The sequence below is a fragment of the Halichoerus grypus genome, chromosome 2, assembly GCF_964656455.1.
Source record: "Halichoerus grypus chromosome 2, mHalGry1.hap1.1, whole genome shotgun sequence".
Taxonomy (NCBI): domain Eukaryota; kingdom Metazoa; phylum Chordata; class Mammalia; order Carnivora; family Phocidae; genus Halichoerus; species Halichoerus grypus.
Window position 1 is genome coordinate 26,711,205 of NC_135713.1, and position 23,331 is coordinate 26,734,535.

The 23,331-nt window shown below is 42.6% G+C and overlaps 1 long non-coding RNA gene across 1 annotated transcript in view; it reads left to right on the forward strand.

Annotated features, from left to right (window-relative positions):
• Positions 1-21,529, forward strand: part of LOC118545295 (uncharacterized) — a 53,227-nt gene extending 31,698 nt beyond the window's left edge. Inside the window, exons 3-5 of the long non-coding RNA XR_004922031.2 lie at positions 18,274-18,432; positions 19,399-19,529; positions 19,663-21,529. This is a non-coding gene — a long non-coding RNA (uncharacterized LOC118545295). The remainder of the gene's footprint in view (positions 1-18,273; positions 18,433-19,398; positions 19,530-19,662) is intronic.
• The last annotated feature ends 1,802 nt before the right edge of the window (positions 21,530-23,331 follow it).

Below are 23,331 nucleotides of genomic sequence, written 5' to 3' on the forward strand. Positions count from 1 at the left end.
GGGCATCTGCTTTTGGCTCAGGTCATGATCCCAGGGTCCTGGGATCAAAGAGCCCCACGTCACTCTCCCTGCTTGGTGGGGAGCCTGCTTCTCCCTCTCCCTCTGCCACTCCCCCTGCTTGTGCTTGCACTCTCTCGCTGTCAAATAAATTAATAACATCTTTTAAAAAAAAAATGCTTCAATCTGTTCACAGAGGAATAGTTTATTATTTCTGGATATCATTGCTGTCTTAAGGGAACATTTCCTTAGGCCGGAAGAGCAAATATTAGAGAACCAGCAATATTTCAAACAAGAGTCATAAACTATAACCTTCCTCAGTTTAGTTAGTCCTGGAAATTCTTACCCATTTCAATTTTATCATCTTAAAGATATTGAATACCTGTATTTGTCCTAAAAGTCCTTTTTATGAATCCCCTCGAAGATCAAACATGTTTAACAAGAGAATAAGAACAATAACTGTAAATGAAAAACTAAAAAACGGACATGGTTAAAGATCTTATGAGAGACTGATTACAACATAGCTGGCAAGGAAATCTGGTTATTTCTGTGACACATAATACTTCAATAATCAGAACACTAAATAATTGCCTTATACCAGAACATATTAAAACTTTAGGAACTGCCTATCATCTCTAGAGTAGTTACAGCATTTACCCAAGCAATACAACCTAAGGCTTACTATCTGTTTAACAGTGCTTCCAGACTAACTCAACATACCAAATAAAAAGGCCTAATGAGCTAAAGAGACTTCATTTACAATTTAAATCTTGGGAAGTTTTAAACCACGTGCTTGAATAGGATTACAGATCATTACAAAACTTAAAATTTTTTTTTTTTTTTTTTTTAAAGATTTTATTTATTTATTTGACAGAGAGAGACACAGCGAGAGAGGGAACACAAGCAGGGGGAGTGGGAGAGGGAGAAGCAGGCTTCCCGCAGAGCAGGGAGCCCGATGCGGGGCTCGATCCCAGGACCCTGGGATCATGACCTGAGCCGAAGGCAGACGCTTAACGACTGAGCCACCCAGGCGCCCCAAAACTTAAAATTTTTTATTTAACCAAGATGACAATAAGCAATTCCAAAGGCAAATACATAGGGTTATATAGTTGTTAGCAAAATTTAGCTCTTTAATATTGAGACGTTTTAACCAAAGACCTGATAAAGACAAAACATAGAAACTTGTTTTCTGGGCAGACAAAAGAGAAAAAAACCTTTGTTTACATTTTATCAAGAGCAGACCAATAATTAAAGAAAACTTTGTCTTTTGAACAGAGAGTAGAATTTCACACTCTTAGAAACCTTAATCTCCAGTGAAGACTAAGTAGTAACCAACTGTGAACTGTTTCACCAGAATTCTTTAGATGGCAAATGTATGAATCTATTAAGCACAAAGCAGGTTTACCAACAAACTTAAATATCCTTAGTTTCTTTGCAGTAAGAAGTCAAAAGTGCAAACCTATGTTCAGTAATTGATGATTTAGCACTTTATCCCATTTGTAAAAGACCTAGATGTCCAATGAATTCAATCCCATTTATCATCCAAGCAAAACTTTCAAGTTTCAGGTTACCAAAGACTTTGAAAGATATCTTAATAATTACCCATGAAAACTTAGAGACAGACAATTAACCGCCATTTTAGTCATCTTTTTACTAAAATTGCAAAGAGATAACATGAGCTTTGTTAGAAGATCTTGGTAGAATAAAAGTTTCACATTTAATGCTGATAACTTTAAAGACAGGTCTGTATTAATTAGACCAACAAACTTAAGTTAGTTTAAATACATAATTTTATATTCCACCTGGATCCATTTTTAAAAGTCAATTTGTTCCCCATTGTCAATTTTTACCTGAGACACTGTGGGGAAATCTGGAGTGGGTGGTGTTAGGTCCAGGGGGTGCTCTTCTTCTCTCCTTAATAGTGAGGGTGGGAGGAGGAGCCAATGGAGGATGGTCTAAAAGCCAGTTATGGAGGTCGCCCCCAAAGTAGTGCAGAAACAGGAAGAAGGGGAGGCAGAAGAGGTGAGGTGCTGCCAGAAGGCAGACTAAAGACGGTTCCGGGTTCTAGAGCTCATCCACTTGGACAGATGAGCAAACGCCATGTTTTTTTCCCACCAACAAGGCAGTCCATGTCGGGCTGGAGAAGACAGAGAATTTCCCAGAAACAAAGGGAGTTTCAGCAGCTGCTTGGGAATATTTCTTCAAGTCCCCATCCTGAGGTAGACTAACCAGAGACAGTTGGTTCCAATTGTAGCCATTAACCCAGGAAATGAATGAGGGAGCTGCCTCCCACACTCCGCTAGAGTAACCTGGGTCTATTAGGAGGAACAGCTGAGAGAGAGAGAGAGAGAGAATCAGTGTCCCCATTGCTAAGGATGGCCTGTGTTTCCTTCAGTAACTTGGGTTTATTGGGAGGAGGCCTGTTTAGATAATTATCATCTAATATATCAAGAGGGGGTTTACTGGTCTGGTTACTACCAAACACGTTCTGCAAGAGGCCCTATGATCCCTGAAAGCCTGGATGGACCTAGGGTTCCTCAGGCTATTTGCCTGTTTCCTGAAGAAGAGACCTAACTGATAGATCCTACTGAGGCCATGCAGTACCGTACTTAAATTTTACAATCCAAATGGTTTCCAGTGGGTTAAATGGCATCCCAAGGGAAAGTCCTTGGGAACTGAAGAGAGAAGGTCCATTACCAAGAAACCCACCCCCCAACTCCTGGTGGCATCACATGTGCAGGATATATCAGAGGTTCCTGGTGTCAAAGTGATCCAAGGTGTCCCTCGAAGGAAATCGCTATGATCACTGCTTGCCATAAAGGCCCTGTAGGAGGGAGGCCTGCCCTCCCCCCTACTCTCCCCACACTCTACTTTCCCTCTAGACTGCAATGGGCGTATGGACCAATTATGCCTTGCCATGAAGGCCACATGCGCCTTGGCTTGCCTTGAAAGCCATGTAGAACCTGCCATTTTTAACCCATGGAACACACCAGAGAAGTTTTACACAAGGAAATTACCCAAATTTGTAACTTTAGTTAGTAGATATTTCTGACAGAAAACAGTAAAGATAGAAATCCATCATGATCTAAGCAACATTCTAACACACGTAGTCTTTACAACCAACTTCCCTAGGAAACGGTCCCCAGTTGGGTTTTAATTCCATTGGGTACTGGTTTTGGCTGGCTCCCAATGGAGATCTTGAGGCCAGAAGCAGCTAGACCAGAGATGTGGAGGTGGATCACATTAGACCAACGAGGAGGAAACCTCACAGGGGGGATCTTAAGATTGGCAGACGTGCTAGTCACTTAGGTGGCTGTCCCGTGCCCAAGATAGACAACTTTGTATAAGGACAGGAGTAAAGAGAGGTCATCAAGTTTTTGGGTCTTATTACCATTCCGCTCAGCATACTAACTTCCAGCCAAAAGGCAGGCTTTCTCCTCCCCGTAGAGTAGCCATGTGGTAGAGGATTGCAACCTGAGCAATCGGCATGAAAGTGTTCCAATAAGACCACACCCCTTGAAGGGCCCCTGGAATGAGAGTAAAGGGAGAGGAAAGTACTCAGCAAGTTTGCACTTAAGCTGAGTCCAGATGAAAAGACTCGAAGACCCCATGTTGGGGGCCAAATGATGTAGTTTTTTAATATGAGTGACGTTTGGTGGGGTCCAAAGCTGATGACCAAGAAAGAATTCTGGAGATGTCTTCAGTGCAAAATGGTGGTTTTATTAAAGCATGGGGACAGGACCCATGGGCAGAAGGAGCTGCTGCTGCCCCAGGATTGTGGGGGGCAACTGATTATATACTTTGGGGGGGGGGTAAAGATAAGGGAAGTTCCAAAAGGATTTCCAGATGCTACCGAAGACTCACAAGGATCCTGGAGGCCTGGCTATTGTCAAGCTAAGGTAGTTTTTCCCTCTAGCAAGAATTAACGTGAAGACAGCTGGGAGCTTCCTGGAGGAAGGTTATACTCTGCCGGCCTCAAGTATTTGTCAATGGGCTGTAGGTTATATGGACATTTAATTTTATCTACATTTCCTTCTGCCTTAGTTTCCCACATCACTTGCATCCCAACTATCAATCGTAATATGCACATTTAAATCAATCATGATGAAATAAACATTGAATTTCTATTATCTCTATAGAAAATTAAATTATAAAATTATTGTCATATGGAAAAGCAATCAAAGAGTACACAGCCAAAAACTGTAGGAAAAAAGTACTCAGAAGTATGTCAGACAGTTATTTAATATAAATAAAATGTTAAGATGTCCAAAAAGATGTGTCTGTGTCCTAATCCCCAGAACCCATGAACATTACCTTATTTGGAAAAGGAGTCTTTGGGAGCACCTGGGTGGCTCAGTCAGTTAAGCGTCTGCCTTCGGCTCCGGTCATGATCCCAGGGTCCTGGGATTGAGCCCCACATCAGGCTCCCTGCTCAGAGGAGAGTCTGCTTCTCCCTCTGCTCCTCCACCCTGTTTGTTCTCTCTCTCTCTCTCTCAAATAAATAAATAAATAAAATCTTAAAAAAAAGGAAAGGGGGTCTTTGCAGATGTGATGAAATTAAAGGCCTTGGGATGAGATCATCCTGGATTATCAGGTGGATCCTACATCCAATGACAAATTACCAGAGACACACAGAAAAGGAGGAGGCAGGGGGACAATGGAGGCAGAGTTTGGAGAGATACAGCTATAAGCCAAGGAACACCAAGGCATGCCAACAAAGCCAGGAGAGAATCCAGGAAGGGATTCTCCCCTAGAGCCCCTGGAGGGAGTGTGGCCCTGGGACAACTTCATTTCTTCCCAGAGACAGCCTTTGTTCGCCTTTGTCTGTGTCTTTTGTGTTGTTTGTCATAAAAGGGAATTACCGTAAGGCGGCACTCCGGCCTAGGCCCTGTAAGCCTGCTGTTGGAGCACTTCTGCTGAGTCCACAGGTCCTATCAGATCAGCGTCTATTTAGACAAACTTGGCTGTGGGTCCCTGTGTCAAAACAGGATGCGGTTTTTCCTCTTGTCTTGTTCTATGTCCTAAGAGTGTGGCTTTGTGACCAGTGAGACTATTCGCTCCGTTCTCTACCATCTGGGGGGTGAACTGACCAGGGTGGATGTACCCTGTTGGCCAGTCAAGTAGATCAGTACAGTCTTTGTCTGGTCATGCCGGCTGTCAGGAGAATTGGCCAGAAGAGGTCCGACCCCGGAAGGGGCCTTTGTTGTCCTTGCTTGTTAGTGCTGAAAAGTCCCATTCCGGTAGCGCCTGCCTGGTGACAGATGAGCAGATCTGTGGCTGGAAGCATCTCACATTTGTGGGAGATAGGAGATACCACAGACCAAATCATCCTCACTGCCTATACAACAGAGGTCTTTGCTTTCTTACACTATTCTTGGGAGTAAACTTTGGATCACGGGGCTGCATCATTTATGCCCTCTCCAGGGACACCTCTTTTTTTTTTTTTTTTAAAGATTTTATTTATTTATCGGTCAGAGAGAGAGACTGAGAGCACACAAGCAGGGGGAGCGGCAGGCAGAGATCCCAGGACTCTGGGATCATGACCTGAGCCGAAAGCAGATGCTTAACCAACTGAGCCACCCAGGCGTCCCCCCAGGGACACCTCTTGTGTCCATGGTAAAGTTTTATTCTAAGCCTGGGAAGTTGCTTCCAGGTCTTTCCATAAGAGGCTTATTGGATTCACTCACTAGTGGAATAAGTATACTAATGGGGATCCCATTCATCAATGGCCAGATGATGGATCTTTTGAATTAAAAAAACTTCTATATCCAAAAAAAATTTTAGAGAGCTCTCATTCCAAACAGCTGCTTTATTGATATTTATGGGAAGATGAAATTGAAAGGAAGATATAAAAAAGTATAATGGCTAGCCTTAGAGAATCCCTTCATAAAACGAAAGAATAGAAGTCAGACTTAGAACAAGAATCAAAAACCAAATCTGACATAAATCCCGCTTCTTACACTCCTCTTTATTCCCAACTCCCTGTCCCTGACCCTTCAGAAGACCTTCTGTATCCCTGGGCCCCTGGTCTAGGCCTCCTCCTTCAAAACCCAACGCCGGCTCCTCAGCTAATTTCCTTAAATCCTAAAACGCCAACTGCCCCAAAAGAACCCTTGAAGAACCACCTGCCTACTTTAACTTCCCTTTCTTTACAAGATTTACAGAGAGCACTTCTGCCTGATCTCCAGGCTCTGGGAATCCAGGTTGCTTGTGTAAATGCTGAATGTCAGGAAGCAAATCTAGTAAGAGCACCCAGGAAGGGTGATAAAGCTTGTGTGCCACGCCTTTTAATTCCTCTTATTTTCCAGGGCCTTGAAATCAAGCTCTGAGAGTTTCAGGCATTCCTGGGCAATGTCTTTACAGGTGTACCCTGAACTCCCACCACAAAGAACTCGTGTCCCAAGGATTCTACCAAGTTTAGAGAGGAATTAGAAAGATGAGCAGTTATTCACAACCCCACTCACAGAGACCTTGCTTGGCTACTAAGGGGCATTCTTTCAGCCCATGATTATACAATGTTTATCAGGCCAGAGGGCCCCCTGGAGAAAACAGCCCCCACAGGGGCAACAGATAGCCAGAGCCTCTCTCCGGCCCTCCTAGGACTGATCAGGAGATGGCTCAACTAGAAGCTGATATTCAAGGGCTAATCGGAAGGATAAAGGAAGCCTTTCCTCCCAAAGTAAACTAGTCTAAGGTTGAAATGTACACGCTGAAAGAAAGGGAATGCCCAAAAGCCTTTGTTGAATATCTTATACAAGTTTTTCAAAGGCACACTGCATTAAATGCGGAAGCCCCAGAACATAGAAATCTTCTAATTTCTGCTTTAGTGGGAAATTGCCTCCCCAGTATAAAAAAACAAATCCACAATAATATGATCAGTGGGACAGGGCAACCAGTCAGCATAATAAGGAGGCAGCTACCCCGTTCTTTGAAAATAGCTTGCTGGACAGCAGAGGGGAAAGGAACTAAAAGCAACAACTCTTGCTTTGTTTTTTGTTTTGTTTTGTTTTTAATTTTTTGTTTTTTTTAAATTTAAATTCAATTAACCAACATATAGTACATCATTAGTTTCAGATGTAGTGTTCAATGATTCATTAGTTGCGTATGACACCCAGTGCTCATCACATCATGTGCCCTCCTTAATGCCCATCATCCAGTTACCCCATCCCCCCACCCACTTCCCCTCCAGCAACCCTCAGTTTGTTTCCCAGGGTCAAGAATCTCTCATGGTTTGGCTCCCTCTCTGATTTCTTCCCATTCAGTTTTCTCTCCCTCCCCTTATGGTCCTCTGCAGTATTTCTTATATTCCACATATGAGTTTCAACTCCTGCTTTGTGACTTGAATCTTCAGAAAGGCAAAGCATGACTCTGAGAATAACTCAGAGGCCACTCAGAGGTCTCTCTATTGTCTCCCAAAGAAACACAGGACATTGGAAGAGAAACTGTCCTGCACTTAAGAAAAAGGAAGGTTTAGAAAGCAATTCTCCTAAATCCTACAACCCTTTGAAAATTCCTTTTTTCCCCCCGAGGGACAGTCCCCCCTTAAATAACAGGGTCAACTGCTCCTCAGCCACACCCAGATCTACCATAAAACTTAAAATGGAGGAGCAGGAACTGGAGTTCTTCACTGACACTGGTGCAAATCTCTCCCCCATCCACTCAGAGCATTTATCTCTAGCTGTCGCTTCTGATTCTAAGCAGGCTGTTGCAGGCTGAGGGCAGCCTGTCTTGTTGCCCATATCCCAGCCCAGCCTCTTAACACTCACCTTGCCTTTCTAATTTCCAGTTGTTCACCAGGAAACCTTCTTGGTGGAGATTTGTTGAGTAAATTAAATGCCACTATAAATCACAATGAGAAAGCTTTTTTAGTTCTCTACCATTAGACCAGACCCCAAGTTTCCTGATTTTTTTTTTTTTATTGGAAACTCATTCTGATCAAAATTCCTCTGAGGATGAGTCTGTAATAGATGTCCCAATCAAGTCTTTGGGCCACACACGCAAAAGAAGTTGGATTGTTACAGAGTGCAGAGCTTATGTGCATTTCTTAGAAAAGAAATAAACCATTTTCATCAGTAGCTCACTACCTTCTCTCCAGAGATGCACAGCAAAGAATTAACCCTATAATAGACTCCCTCTTGAAATAGGGCGCTCTTGTCTTTACTACCTCACCCTGCAACACCCCGATCTTGCCAGTGAAGAAAGAAGGCAAATTTGAGTCAGAGGGAGACCAAATTTGTACAGGACCTGAGGGCCATAAACTGTTTTATAATTCCTTGGCTCCTTCTGGTCCCAAATCCTGCTGACATTCTTACATCATTCCTGCTGACAAAGCCTGGCTTATAGTCATTGACCTCTGCTCAACTTTCTTTTCAAGCCCATTGTACCCTGAGTCCAAGTTTCTTTTTGCATTCCCATTTAAAGGAAGATAATGAACATGAACTCACATACCCCCAAGGATATTATGAATTTCCTTCAATATTTTTCCAAGTGCTTAAAGCCAATCTAGATTTATAAACTTTGCCCAAGCTTCCACACTGATGCAACACATTGAGGACCTGTTACTCTGTAATCAGACTAAGCACGGAGCCCATCTAGACTCCTGTGTTCTCTTACTTTTTTTTTTATTATGTTCAGTTAGCCACCATATAGTACATGATTAGTTTTTGATGTAGTGTTCCATGATTCAATAGTTGCATATAACACCCAGTGCTCATCACAACACATGCCCTCCTTAATACCCATCACCGGCTACCCCATCCCTCCCACCCCCTCCCCTCTGAAACACTCAGTTTTTTTCCCAGAGTACATAGTCTACATACTGAAGAATGAAACTCGACCATTCTCTTACACCATACACAAAGATAAACTCAAAATGGTTGAAAGACCTCAATGTGAGACAGGAATCCATCAAAATCCTAAAGGAGAACATAGGCAGTAACCGCTTCGACATCAGTCATAGCAACTTCTTTCAAGACATGTCTCAAAAGGCAAGGGAAACAAAAGCAAAAATGAACTTTTGGGACTTCATCAAGATAAAAAGCTTCTGCACAGCAAAGGAAACAGTCAACAAAACTAAGAGGCAACCCATGGAATGGGAGAAGATATTTGCAAATGACAGTACAGATAAAGGGCTGGTATCTAAGACTTATAAAGAACTTCTCAAACTCAACACCCAAAAAACAAATAATTCAGTCAAGAAATGGGCAGAAGACATGAACAGAAATTTCTCCAAAGAAGACATACAAATGGCCAACAGACACATGAAAAACAGACACATCAGGGAAATACAAATCAAAACCACAATGAGATACCACCTCACACCAGTCAGAAAGGCAAAAAAAATTTTTTTATTATGTTATGTTAGTCACCATACAGTACATCATTAGTTTTTGATGTAGTGTTCCATGATTAGAAAGGCAAAATTTAACAAGGCAGGAAACAACAAATGTTGGTGAGGATGTGGAGAAAGGGGAACCCTCTTACACTGTTGGTGGGAATGCAAGCTGGTACAGCCACTTTGGAAAACAGTACGGAGGCTCTTCAAAAAGAAAAAAAACAGGGAGGGCAAAGATGGCAGAGGAGTAGGGGATCCTATTTCAACCGGTCCCTGGAATTGAGCTGGATATCTACCAGACCACTCTGAACATCCATGAAATCAGCTTGAGATGTAAGAAGATATATCTAGATCTCTACAAACAGAATATTGCCAGCGGCTGGTGTCGAGGTATGAAGCGGGGAGCCGTGATTCCGTGGGCAGATATCGGAAGATAAATGGAAGGGGGAGGAAGCTGCCATAAGCGCTTGAGCTGGGAAGGTGAAATAACACAGGAGCACAAAATCCAGGCACAGACTTGCAGACCAGTAGTGGCGGGGAAAGAAGTTTAGGGCAGTACCCCGTACTGAAACCTGGAGCTGCGGGGGCATGCATGTAAATGGGGGGGCAGCTGGCAGTTTTAGAAGCACAAAGGGCAGAGACGTGCCCGGACCTGGAAGCAAGGACTGAGGGTGCTGCTGTGGGGTGCACAACCCAGGACACTGTGGTTTTAGCAGCACCGACAGAAACGGAGACAGTGTGGCCTGGAGAACTCACTGAAGAACAGACTGCAATGTCTCTGCTCTGAGGCAGAGGCTTGGAAATGATCACTTCTACTCTGACTCTCGGAAGAGATGCAGAAAGCTGCCAGGGAAAGCCCCAGAGAACAAAAGCTCCAAAAAACCAGTTTTCACTGAGCCCGTCCCCCCCCACAGGGGGCGGAGCAACTCTGCCCAAACAGGGTTGCCTGAGTAACAGTGCAGCAGGCCCCTCCCCCAGAAGATAGGCTGGAAGAACAAGAGGCTGACAACCCTAAGGTCCCTATAAAACAGGTGCATCTTGCTTGGGTTCTGGTCAATAATTTGGACTCTGTACATTCCCTCATCCACCCGTCAACAGAATGATTAAGAGGAGGAACCCCCAAAATAGGAAAGACTCAGAGACTGTGACTTCTGCCAGATTTACAAATGGATGTAGATATAAGCAAGATGTCGGAAATAGACTTCAGGGTAACAGTTATGAAGATAATAGCTAGAATGGAGAAATCGATTTATGGCCACATAGAGTCTCTAAGGGCAGAAATGAGAGCTGATCTGGCAGAACTTAAAAATGCTATCAATGAGGTCCAATCTAATCTAGATACTCTAACAGCTAGGTAAATGAGGCAAAAGAACAAATTAGTGATCTGGAAGACAAACTGATAGAAAAGAAGGAACAGGGGGAGGCCTGGAACAAACAACTTAAAATCCATGAAAACAAAATTAGAGAAATAAGTGATGCCATGAAACGTGCCAATGTCAGAATTATTGGGATCCCTGAGGGGGTGTAGAGAGAAAGAGGACTAGAAGATATATTTGAGCAAATCATAGCTGAGAACTTCCTTAACTTGGGGAATGAAACAAGTATTTGTGTCCTAGAGGCAGAGAGGACCCCTTCCAAGATCAAGGAGAACAGACCAACACCCCGGCATGTAAAAGTAAAACTCGCAAATCTTAGAACCACGGAAACCATCTTAAGGGCAGTTAGGGGGAAGAGATTCCTCACGTACAGAGGGAAGAACATCAGAATAACGTCAGACCTATCCACAGAGACCTGGCAAGCCAGAAAGGCCTGGCAAGACATATTCAGGGTACTAAATGAGAAGGACATGCAGCCAAGAATACTTTATCCGGCAAGGCTGTCATTTAGAATGGATGGAGCTTCCAGGACTGGCAGAAACTGAAAGAATATGTGACCACTAAGCCAGCCCTGCAAGAAATATTAAGGGGGGGTTCTATAAAAGGAGAACTACCCCAAGAGTGATATAGAACAGAAATTTACAGAGACAATCTATAGAAACAAGGACTTCACAGGCAACATGATGACAATAAAATTATATCTTTCAATAATCACTCTCAACGTGAATGGCCTAAATGCTCCCATAAAACGGCACAGGGTTGCAGATTGGCTAAAAAGACAGGATCCATCCATATGCTGTCTACAAGAGACTCATTTTGAACCTAAAGATACATCCAGATTGAAAGTGAAGGGATGGAGAACCATCATTCATGCCAACGGACCTCAGAAGAAAGCTGGGGTAGCAATTCTCATATAAGACAAATTAGATTTTAAGCTAGAGACTGTAGTTAGAGACACAGAAGGACATTATATCATTCTTAAAGGGTCTATCCAACAAGAAGATCTAACAATTGTAAATATCTATGCCCCCAACATGGGAGCAGCCATCTACATAAGCCAACTGTTAACCAAAATAAAGAGTCATATTGATAATATGTTAATAGTAGGAGACCTCAACACTCCACTCTCAGCAATAGACAGATCATCTAAGCAGAAAATCAATAAAGAAACAAGACCTTTGAATGACACACTGGACCAGATGGACCTCATAGATATATACAGAACATTCCACCCTAAAACAACAAAATACTCATTCTTCTTGAGCACACATGGAACTTTCTCCAGAAGAGACCACATACTGGGTCACAAATCAGGTCTCAACTGATTCCAAAAGACTGAGATTATTCCCTGCATATTCTCAGACCATAATGCTTTAAAACTGGAACTCAATCACAAGAAAAAAATTGGAAGAAATTCAAACACGTGGACTCTAAAGACCACTCTGCTCAAGAATGTTTGGGTCAACCAGGAAATCAAAGAAGAACTTAAACAATTCATGGAAATCAATGAGAATGAAAACTCATCAATCCAAAACCTATGGGATACTGCAAAGGGGAAATACATAGCCAACCAAGCCTCAGTCAAAAACATAGAAAAGTCCTGAATTCACCAACTAACTTTACACCTTAAAGAACTGGAGAAAAAGCAACAAATGATGCCTGAGCCATGCATTAGAAGAGAAATAATTAAGATTAGAGCAGAGATCAATGAATTAGAAACCAGAAACACAGTAGATCAGATCAACGAAACTAGAAGCTGGTTCTTTGAAAGAATTAATAAGATCGATAAACCACTGCCCAGACTTATCCAAAAGAAAAGAGAAAGGACCCAAATTAATAAAATTATGAACAAAAGGGAGAGATAACGACTAATACCAAGGAAATAGAAACAATTATTAGGAATTATTATCAACAACTACATGCCAATAAATTAAGCAACCTGGAAGAAATGGATGCCTTCTGGGAAACCTGTAAACTACCAAGACTGAAACAGGAAGAAATTGACAACCTGAATAGACCAATAACCAGTAACGAGATTGAAGCAGTGATCAAAACCCTCCCCAAAACAAAAGTCTGATGGATTCCCTGGGGAATTCTACCAAACATTCAAAGAAGAAATACTACTTATTCTCCTAAAGCTGTTTCAAAAAAAAGAAACAGAAGGAAAGCTTCCAGACTCATTCTATGAGGCCAGCATTACCTTGATCCCCAAACCAGGCAAAGACCCCTTCAAAAAGGAGAATTTCAGACCAATATCCCTGATGAATATGGATGCCAAAATTCTCAACAAAATCCTAGTTAATAGGATCCAACAGTACATTAAAAGGATCATCCACCACAACCAAGTGGGATTTATCCCTGGGATGCAAGGGTGGTTCAACATTCGCAGACCATTCAGTGTGACAGAATACATTAATAAGAGGAGAGAGAAGAACCATATGGTCCTCTCAATTTATGCAGAAAAAGCATTTGACAAAATACAGCATCCTTTCCTGATTAAAACTCTTCAGAGTATAGGGATAGAGGGAACATTCCTCAATTTCATAAAATCCATCTATGAAAAACCCACAGCAAATATCATTCTCAATGGGGAAAAGCTGAGTGCCTTTCCTTTAAGATCAGGAACATGACAAGGATGCCCACTCTTGCCACTATTATTCAACATAGTACTAGAAGTCCTAGCAACAGCAATCAGACAACAAAAAGAAGTAAAATTTATTCAAATTGGCAAAGAAGAAGTCAAACTCTCTCTCTTTGAAGATGACATGATACTTTATGTGGAAAACCCAAAAGACTCCACCCCCAAATTACTAGAACTCATATAGCAATTCAGTAATGTGGCAGGATACAAAATCAACGCACAGAAATCAGTTGATTTCTTATACACTAACAATGTAACTGTAGAAAGAAAAATTAGAGAATCGATTCCATTTACAATAGCACCAAAAACCGTAAGATACCTTGAAATAAACCTAACCAAAGAGGTAAAGGATCTATATTCTAGGAACTACAGAACACTCATGAAAGAAATTGAAGAAGACACAAAAAGATGGAAAAACATTCCATGCTCATGGATCGGAAGAATAAGCATTGTTAAAATGTCTATGCTGCCCAGAGCAATCTATACCTTCAATGCTATCCCAATCAAAATTCCAGTGACATTTTTCAAAGTGCTGGAACAAAGAATCCTAAAATTTGTACGGAATGAGAAAAGACCCTGAATCACCAAGGAAATGTTGAAAAAGAAAAACAAAGCTGGGGGCATCACATTGCCTGATTTCAAGCTATATTACAAAGCAGTGATCACCAAGACAGCATGGTACTGGCACAAAACAGACATATAGACCAATAGAACAGAATAGGGAGCCCAGATATGGACCCTCAACTCTATGGTCAAATAATCTTCAACAAAGCAGGAAAAAATATGCAGTGGAAAAAAAGTCTCTTCAATAAATGGTGCTGGGAAAATTGGACAGCTATATACAGAAGAATGAAACTCGACCATTCTCTTACACCATACACAAAGATAAACTCAAAATGGATGAAAGACCTCAATGTGAGACAGGAATCCATCAAAATCCTAGAGGAGAACATAGGCAGTAACCTCTTCGACATCGGCCACAGCAACTTCTTTCAAGACACTTCTCCAAAGGCGAGGGAAACAAAAGCGAAAATGAACTTTTGGGACTTCATCAAGATAAAAAGCTTCTGCACAGCAAAGGAAACAGTCAACCAAACTAAGAGGCAACCCACAGAATGGGAGAAGATATTTGCAAATGACCCTACAGATAAAGGGCTGGTATCCAAGATCTATAAAAACCTTCTCAAACTCAACACCCAAAAGACAAATAATCTAGTCAAAAAATGGGCAGAAGACATGAACAGACACTTCTCCAAAGAAGACATACAAATGGCTAACAGACACATGAATAAATGTTCATCATCATTAGCCATCAGGGAAATTCAAATCAAAACCACATTGAGATACCACCTTACACCAGTTAGAATGGCAAAAATTGACAAGGCAAGAAACAACACATGTTGGAGAGATTGTGGAGAAAGGGGACCCCTCTTACACTGTTGGTGGGAATGCAAGTTGGTACAGCCACTTTGGAAAACAGTGTGGAGGTGCCTCAGAAAATTAAAAATAGAGCTACCTTATGACCCAGCAATTGCACTACTGGGTATTTACCCCAAAGACACAGATGTAGTGAAAAGAAGGGCCACATGCACCCCAATGTTCATAGCAGCAATGTCCACAATAGCCAAACTGTGGAAAGAGTGGAGATGCCCTTCAACAGACAAATGGATAAAGAAGATGTGGTCCATATATACAATGGAATATTACTCAGCCATCAGAAAGGATGAATACCCAACTTTTATATCAACATGGATGGGACTGGAGGAGATTATGCTAAGTGAAATAAGTCAAGCAGAGAAAGTCAATTATCATATGGTTTCACTTATTTGTGGAACATAAGGAATAGCATGGAGGACATTAGGAGAAAGAAGGGAAAAATGAAGGGGGGGAAATCGGAGGGGGAGGTGAACCATGAGAGACTGTGGACTCCAAGAAACAAACTGAGAGTTTTAGAGTGGAGGGGCGTGGGGGGATGGGTGAGCCCGGTGATGGGTATTAAGGTGGGCATGTACTGCATAGAGCACTGGGTGTTGTATGAAAACAATGAATCATGGAACACTACATCAAAAACTAATGATGTATTGTATGGTGACTAACATAACATAATAAAATTTAAAAAATTAAAAAAGAAAAAAATAGAGCTACTCCTGCGTTCTTTCCATGGCCAACTGCACAGGGGCTATCAAGCCTCCAGATCTAAACCTCAGTGTTTGTAGACAAGTGTTTTTTGTTTACATAAGAATGAATTATCTCAGGGCTTTCAAAAGCTAAATCCAAAATGTCTTGAGTCAATTTTCCCTCTAGTAAAACAAAGAAATAGTTATGTAAATGTTTAGGGCCACTGGCTACGATGGCCAGGGGATTCCTAATTTTGCAGTTTTTGTTAAAGTTTTGCAGTTTTTGTTAAACTTTTATATGCTCTTCCTTTAGATATCATCTCCGAGCCTATTTCCTGGACTTCCAGGGCACTAACCTCCTTTGAAACCTTAAAATGATCTCTGTCCACGCCCCCAGCTCATAGCTTACTTAATTTTGACCCACCTTCTCATTAATACTGCCATGAAAATAATGGCATTCCAGGGCAACCTCCTAGATCTGGCCTAGAGCCTATTTCTCATGCCAATTAGATCCTGTCGCATCATATGCCCCCATGCTTATGGGCAAGGCCACAGCCGCCACCTTGATTGACAGGCTCCTCCATTCACCTGTGTGTTTCCCACACGGCGTCTGCTCTCTTCACATTCATAAGACACAGTGCTTCTCTGCATGGTGACAGACCACTTATGAACAAGCTCTTTTGACTAAGCCTTCCATCATCTTCCATCGTTGTAACACTTGGCATCCAGCTGCTTAACCAGCCCTCTCTGATGATGGGAGCCCCGCTCTGTTCCCTGTGATCGCCTTACAGCTATACATATGGTCTCAAAGCCACAAGACCACCTCTCAGACATCCCTCCAGACAATGCAAGCTCACTTCTATTTGGGGATGGCTCCTGTAAACAAAATTTCCAGGGACACATAATTACTCATGAAGCCATCATTTTCCAACATAAAACACGGGATGCATATTCATTGCCCGCTGTAAAATAGCCCAAGTGGCTGAATTCACGGTTCTTACTAGAGCTTGCACATTGCCAGAAGGAAACACTGCTCCTACTTACACGGAAATTTACACAAATATGCTTTTGGACACTGCCATGCTGTTGGCACAGTTTGGAAATCCCATGAATTCTTAACTGCTTATGGGCACTCCAGTGGCTAATGAGCACATAACTGCTGACCTATTACAAGATATTCACCTCCCTTCTAAAATCACATTGTTCACTGCCCAGCCCGATGCTAAAGAAACTAATGTTTTATCTTTAGTGAGCAATAGGGCTGACAGGGCTGCCAAGTATGCAACCCCAAACAGACTCCTTTATCCCTTCTCCACCCACTTTTTAACTCTACTTTTATCTCTGACTGATATGATTAATTATGAGGCAAATGACCCACAGTCTGAAAAGGACACTTGGAGACAAAAGGAGCCAAACAGTTATCAGATGGATTATACATTGCGCCAAAGAGATTTTCTGTAGCCACTTTTCTTCCAACTTTTGGGCTTGTACTTATCTTCCACCAGATGGGACATAAGTGCAAACAGAGGATACTTAAGGAACTAAAAGACAATCAGTTTTGCCCAGGTGTCCACAAAATTTCTAACCAAACTCTCTCCCTGTGTTAAGTCTCACCACATTTCTAGAAGAAATCAACATACCCCCAAGAAGTCCTCCCAGGCCCACACCACCCTTTGCAGCACTCCAAATGGATTTTATAGATTTGCCCCCAGCCTGGGGTGAGTCTTACAATTTAGTTGTTGTCTGCATGTTTAGTGGATGGATGGAATGCGATCCGACCAGATGTGCTGATGCCCACAAAGGTGGTGAAGAAATTAGTACCTGAGATTACTCCTGGTGTGGGCATTCCTTTCTGGATTGAGTCAAACTGGGGAGCTCACTGTCCAGCAGAGATAAACCACCTACTTGCAAGAACTACGGGGTACTCATTAAAATGTCATACTCCATGTCACCCTCCATCATCAGGGCAAGTGGAATGTAAAAATCTAGACGTAAAAGATTTGTCAAGAAACTGGACTTAAGTGGCCACAAACATTGCCCTTGGCCCTTTTTAAGATCCAGAATACCCCAAATAGGAGACATGGATTGACCCCTTTTGAAATGATGTTTTGTCATCAAATGCCTACTGGCATCTCTAAATCTTTCATTCAGGGATTAAGTGAACCATCTGATGCTATGACTAACTACATACAAGAACTAACTAGTCTACTGGAAGTACATCATCAATGGGTAAAAGAGGCATGGCCTCCACCAACTGATAAGGCTTGGCACCTATTTCTACCAGGAGACCAGGTATTTTTGAAGGGTTTTCAAAGAAAACCCATGCTATCACCTCACTGGGAAGGATGCTATGAGGAACCGCTGACCACCTACACTGCCATCAAAGTAAAAGAGAAATCATCCTGGATTCATGCAAGTCCCACCAAAACAGGCCCAGATCATTGTTTTCCAAACAACTGGGAGATGATCCTTCCTGGTGACCTGAAGATAAAGATTTCTAGGGCCAAGTCCCCGGCCCCAGAAACAGATGGCATCATGACATAGACGGTTTTCCCCAAGATCATGAATCAAGAAACTTCTCTTTCACCTATCCCTCTTTTTTTTTTAAGACTCCCTAATATTAAGACAAAAACAAAAACACAAAAGCTCAACTTTCTTTTTAATAATTTTTCACGTTTTAAATCATTGAATAGAAGGCTGACCAAAGAATGTTTGTTTCTATGTATCCTACTTCCCCTCCCGACGTTTCTGCTATGGGTTCTTTTCCAGCCTGTGTCTTATTCTTACTAATCCTCTCTTTTTCGACAGGTCAGGCACAGATCAACACCCCCTTGTGCCAGTTTACTAAACTCTGGCCATGTTAACTAACCCATCTGACTGTTGGCTGTGTCAACATTTAGATGCAGAAGAACCCGAACTGGTCTCTGTTCCTGGTGCACTGAGCAGAGGAGATGGATGGACGACAAGGTATGGTATCTATGACCAGAAGAAAGTCACTCTTCCTTTTTCCCTGGTGAGTCACTTGGACCCTGGAAATCTTCTACAGAAGCTCAAGGACTATCCCTTGTCAGGGCAGAAATAATTTTTCCCTTTGCACTGAAAACAGATATGCCACTGGACTTCTCCCAGGAGATATACCAAGACTATACTGCAACCAAACCCTGTGGTTTAATGCTGAAAATGGCATCTTCAAACTTGGCAAGGAGATTAAAAATAGAAGTTTGCCAAATCACCAAATGCATTCTATAGCATCCCTGAACAACATGGGGTATTTCAGCTGCTCCCCTTGTTAGATTACGCAATACCACAGACTATTTGGGTGGACCAAAATTCTGAACTTACTTGGCTAGGTGACAAAGCTAAGTTTTATAGCTGCCAGACCAAACAACAGGCCTCCTAAATAAGCTATTTTACAACCTGTTCTGCTCTCATAGGCTGACAGGACCATGTGAAATATGGAGATGTATGGACCATTATCAATGGCAAAGATCATGGAATGCTCCACACTTTGAAAATTATAGGTTCCAGGGACACCTGGGTGGCTCAGTCGGTTAAGCATCTGCCTTTGGCTCAGGTCATGATCCCAGGTTCCTGGGATTGAGCCCCACATTGCGGCGGGCTCCTTGTTCAGTGTGGAGCCTGCTTCTCCCTCTCCCGCTCCCTCTGCTTGTGTTCTCTCTCTCTGTTAAATGGATAGAATCTTAAAAATAAAAATAAATAAATAAACACACCCATTGATAAATCATAGAAAATCCACTAATATATCACAATTCCAAGTTTTATTCAGCATTAAGGGTTTTATTCCCAAGTTTTGGAGATTATGACTTAGAAATGGCAATCCTAAATCTCTCTATGGTAATGGAACAAGAGTTTAATACCACAACTCAAACTTTCAGAATACTCCAGGCAGAAGTTAACATTGTTGTGCCCTAGGTACACTGGCCACCCAGCAAGGAGGACCTTATGTAATCAGTGGTCAAACATGTTGCTTCTATGTAAAGAAAATGGGACAAGGAATACCTAACTTAAATCTGTTACAAGAAAGAATGAGTATTTTTCATCAGGTAAGTAAAGCATGGGCATTCTATTAGACTGATCTGTTTCTGGGGTCAGGGGACTAGTTTAATGGGATATGGGGAAATGTGAGAATGGAATATTCATCTTCATTCTAATCTACATTCTTTTTGTCTTTTGCAGATTTCCTATCACTCGTTTACAGACTCGATTTCTCCCTCCACTGTCACCAGCTCAGCTTTTAGGATGTAGAACTTCCAGGGAAGTTTCAGAGGAGGGAACTATAAGGGTACAGGGCAGGCTGCCCCCAGATGTGCCACGATGGCATGCTGATTATTTATCATTGACGCTGCTTGGGAAACAGCTGGAACAAGGACACTCAGACCCTCCTCTGTCCCCCTGAAAGTAGGAAACAGATCTTTCATTTGAAAAATATCCTCCCTGTACTAAGAAGTAAAAAGACATCCTTATCACAGAGATAGACATTTTTACGGTAAGAAAGCTATAGAAACAAATCTTATTTTTTCTTATCGCCTCAGCCTATATTCTTAGAATTCCTTATGAATTAACGCTCCCAAACCCCTGTGTTCTTTATCTTGTCAATTCCTCACAAATGTACTGTCTCTTTGTCTAAAATGTATACAAGTACCTGCCTTGGTCATTTCTTTGGGTCTCAATTTTATTATTGGGGCTCCATGTGCACATAAAACTTTGTAGGTTGTTTTTTTTTTCCCTCCTGTTAATCTGTCTCATAACAAAGTAATTCCCAAACCAGCTAGAAGAACCATGGGGGGAAAGAAGGAAATTCCTCCCTCCTCTACACTTATTTGTTTAAAGTTGACAGGAAATGCAACCTCAATCATATTTTGAGGATCTCTCTCCCTTCCTGGAATGAGACAAGAATCCAAAGAGCCTACATTTGGAAAACAGGAGCTCTAGACATGATGGTAATCCTTCCTGATTACCACTAAAGCGTGACCCATTTGAAATCAAGACAGTTGGGTGGCTTCACTTCTGCTGAGCTAAGGGAAGTAGGGATGTTTAGCCTCAGTCTCTAAGACCATTGCTCTTTAGCTTCCTTCTCCTGCTTCCATTCTCAACCCCTGCAGAAATCCCACACGTGTCTCAGCAAGCAGTGTGCTAACAGAACACAGACTTCCATTTTTAGAAACCCCCCAAAAGCCCAGTGCCCTCCGCAGTCCCTGGGAGGCCTGTCTTCTCTCCCCTGGGCCCCTTGCTTCTCCCCCTCACATGGGCTAGCCCCTCAAATGGAAACCTGCTTGACCGCAGCTCCCGAAGTCTCTCTCTGGTTCTAAGACACAGAGATCATGAAGGAACCCCTGGGGGTCCCTCCCTGACTCCAAAGATGAAGGCTTGACTACTCTCTTAGGATGCAGGGGCGGGGGGGGAAACTCCTCTTTGTTTCTTATCTCTTGCAAAGCAAACATATAACAAAGCAAAACACACAGAAAAAATCACAATCTCAATCCATAAGCCTGGTGCATTATTATTACTTTTTCAGTTGGTGACACTGAGGTTCTCTAGGCGAAGTAGCTGAGGTGGGATTTAAGTAGGCTGGCGCTTCCCCTGGTGGGGAACAAAGCTCTGGTCATTGAGGAGGGCCCTTGGCCGTCCTTTGAGGAGCCCTACCTCCCTCCTCAGGGCTCCACCCCTGCTGCCTCACTGACATGGGAGCAGAAGGCTAGCTGAGGACAAAGCACGAGCTGACACCCCACAACCTCCCTCCCCCTTTTGGGTGGGATATGTGTGACATTCCTCCAGGAAACTTCCAAATATCTTAATGTTAATGCTTTGCTAGAGGGAAAAACATACTTGGCTCGATAGTAGCGAGGCCTCCAGGGTCCTGATGGTCTTCTTTAGCATATGGAAGTCCTTTGGGACAATGAAAGTCCTTTTGGACACCTCCCTTTTTCCTTACCTCCCCCAGCCCCATAGTATATAATCAATCCCTCCTCACAACGCCAGCGTTGCTCTTTCTGCCCATGGGTCCTGTCCCCAGGCTTTAATAAAACCACCATTTTGCACCAAAGATGTCTCAAGAATTATTTCTTGGCTCCAGACCCCACCCCACCAAACCTCACCTATATTCCAAAACTACATCAACATGACCTCTAAACTGAGAACTGAGGTCCACTCTCCCTTTTCTGGATGAGTTCCCCGTTCCTGTGCAACACAGGAATGATGGAAAGCATTGCAGTGGTGACTCCTCCATGTCTTCCCACCATCCAGAGCATGGTCTGAAAGGACACAAGAAAGGAAATGACATTTGTTGGCAACATCAGCTACTCTGGGACACATTGTCTCCCACTGGCTCCTGCCTGGACATTTTGAGGAAAAACATGTATCGGGGGAAAAATACACAAATGTGCATTCCTGGAGGAATAGTCATTTGGCAAGCTGTCCGCCCGAGTAAAAATCTCTCTTCTCCTGAGAAATGGAAAACAGTACCTTGAGGCAGGTCACCAGTTTCTGGAAGCTTTCGGAAGCTGTAGATTAATTCTTTTTGCTCATTAAAAATAAAGGAATAGATAAAAATTCCTCTATTAATTCTGTTTGTTTCTGTTACTTCACATAGATAAAAGAAAAACAAGGAGATTCTCCCTTCAAAATACCTCTGTTAGTCCCTTTCATCTCATCATCACCATTTTTATGGCTTTATTTTGGGGCCTCGGTCCAGATGGCTGCCATTATCTCCAAATAAATCCCCCATATCTCTCTCTCTCCATTGCAGTCCACATTGCACACAGTCTCCGGAAGGCCTTTCCCACATGTCCACTTTCCAAATGACCTTCCCTACTCAGGTGGAGGACAAAGGGCCAAGGACTTAGACCTCTGATGTCATGGCCGAATGAGGGTGTGTGTTCCTGGACAAAACTCACGGGGCTTGCGTGAAAGACCTCTTCTGCAACTTCTGAAACCTGCCTGCTCTGCATTATGAGTTATGGTCATTTGTGAATAGTTTAATTATGCTTTGACACAATTATGCTGCATTGCACTTTTCATGTTTTAGGCATTTAATTCATAAAAGGTGAGTATCTGAATTGTGACATTGTATTCCCAGCCCCATTTTGTCATTGCTTTCCATTTCTAATAGACCCATTTTAAATATCTTGAAATAAAAGCCTCAGGATTTACAAGGTGCTCCAGGCAGAGGAAGGACAGAAAATTCACTGTGCCATTTCCTTGGGGTCTGCCCTGGAGGGGAGAAGCTGAGAGGAAAAGGACTAAGCAGAGGAGCAGATTGAGACCCTCAGGAAGTTGGATCCCCCCTCCCCCCTCAGGAACCCAAGAGGAAACACTGGCTTCCTCCCAGCCCGGGAGAGGCTCCAGGAACCAGCCTCCAAAGGCACTCTTAAGGAAGAAAGTCATATACGGAGAATGGGAGGCTTTCAGGAAAGCTGAGGGGAAAAGGGCAGTTAGTGTTTGGTCAATGTATTTATGGACTCTATCCCTGTATTTATGTGATTTCCAAACAAAGAGCTGATTCAGTCAGCGGAGCTAAAAATCAGTTAAAACAGTGAAACGTTATTTAGAGCTGCATAAACTAAACAGCCAGTGAACTGAACTTCTCAACACATTTTGATATTAAATATTTCCGTTATGATTCAAAGATATTTATAGGGCACAGATGCCAGGCCCTGATGAGGCGGTGGTGAACTGAAGTCCCTTGCCTATCGGGTCCCCTCAGAAGATCCCACGTGTGTGCCTGCATGGGTGAGTGGTGTGTGTGAGTGTGCGTGTGTCAGCTTCCTTTGTTTCTGAGGATGCATGACCTAACTGTTCCACCTCCCCCACTATCCGAATTCCCTTTACATCCTCAAAGTGTTTGCA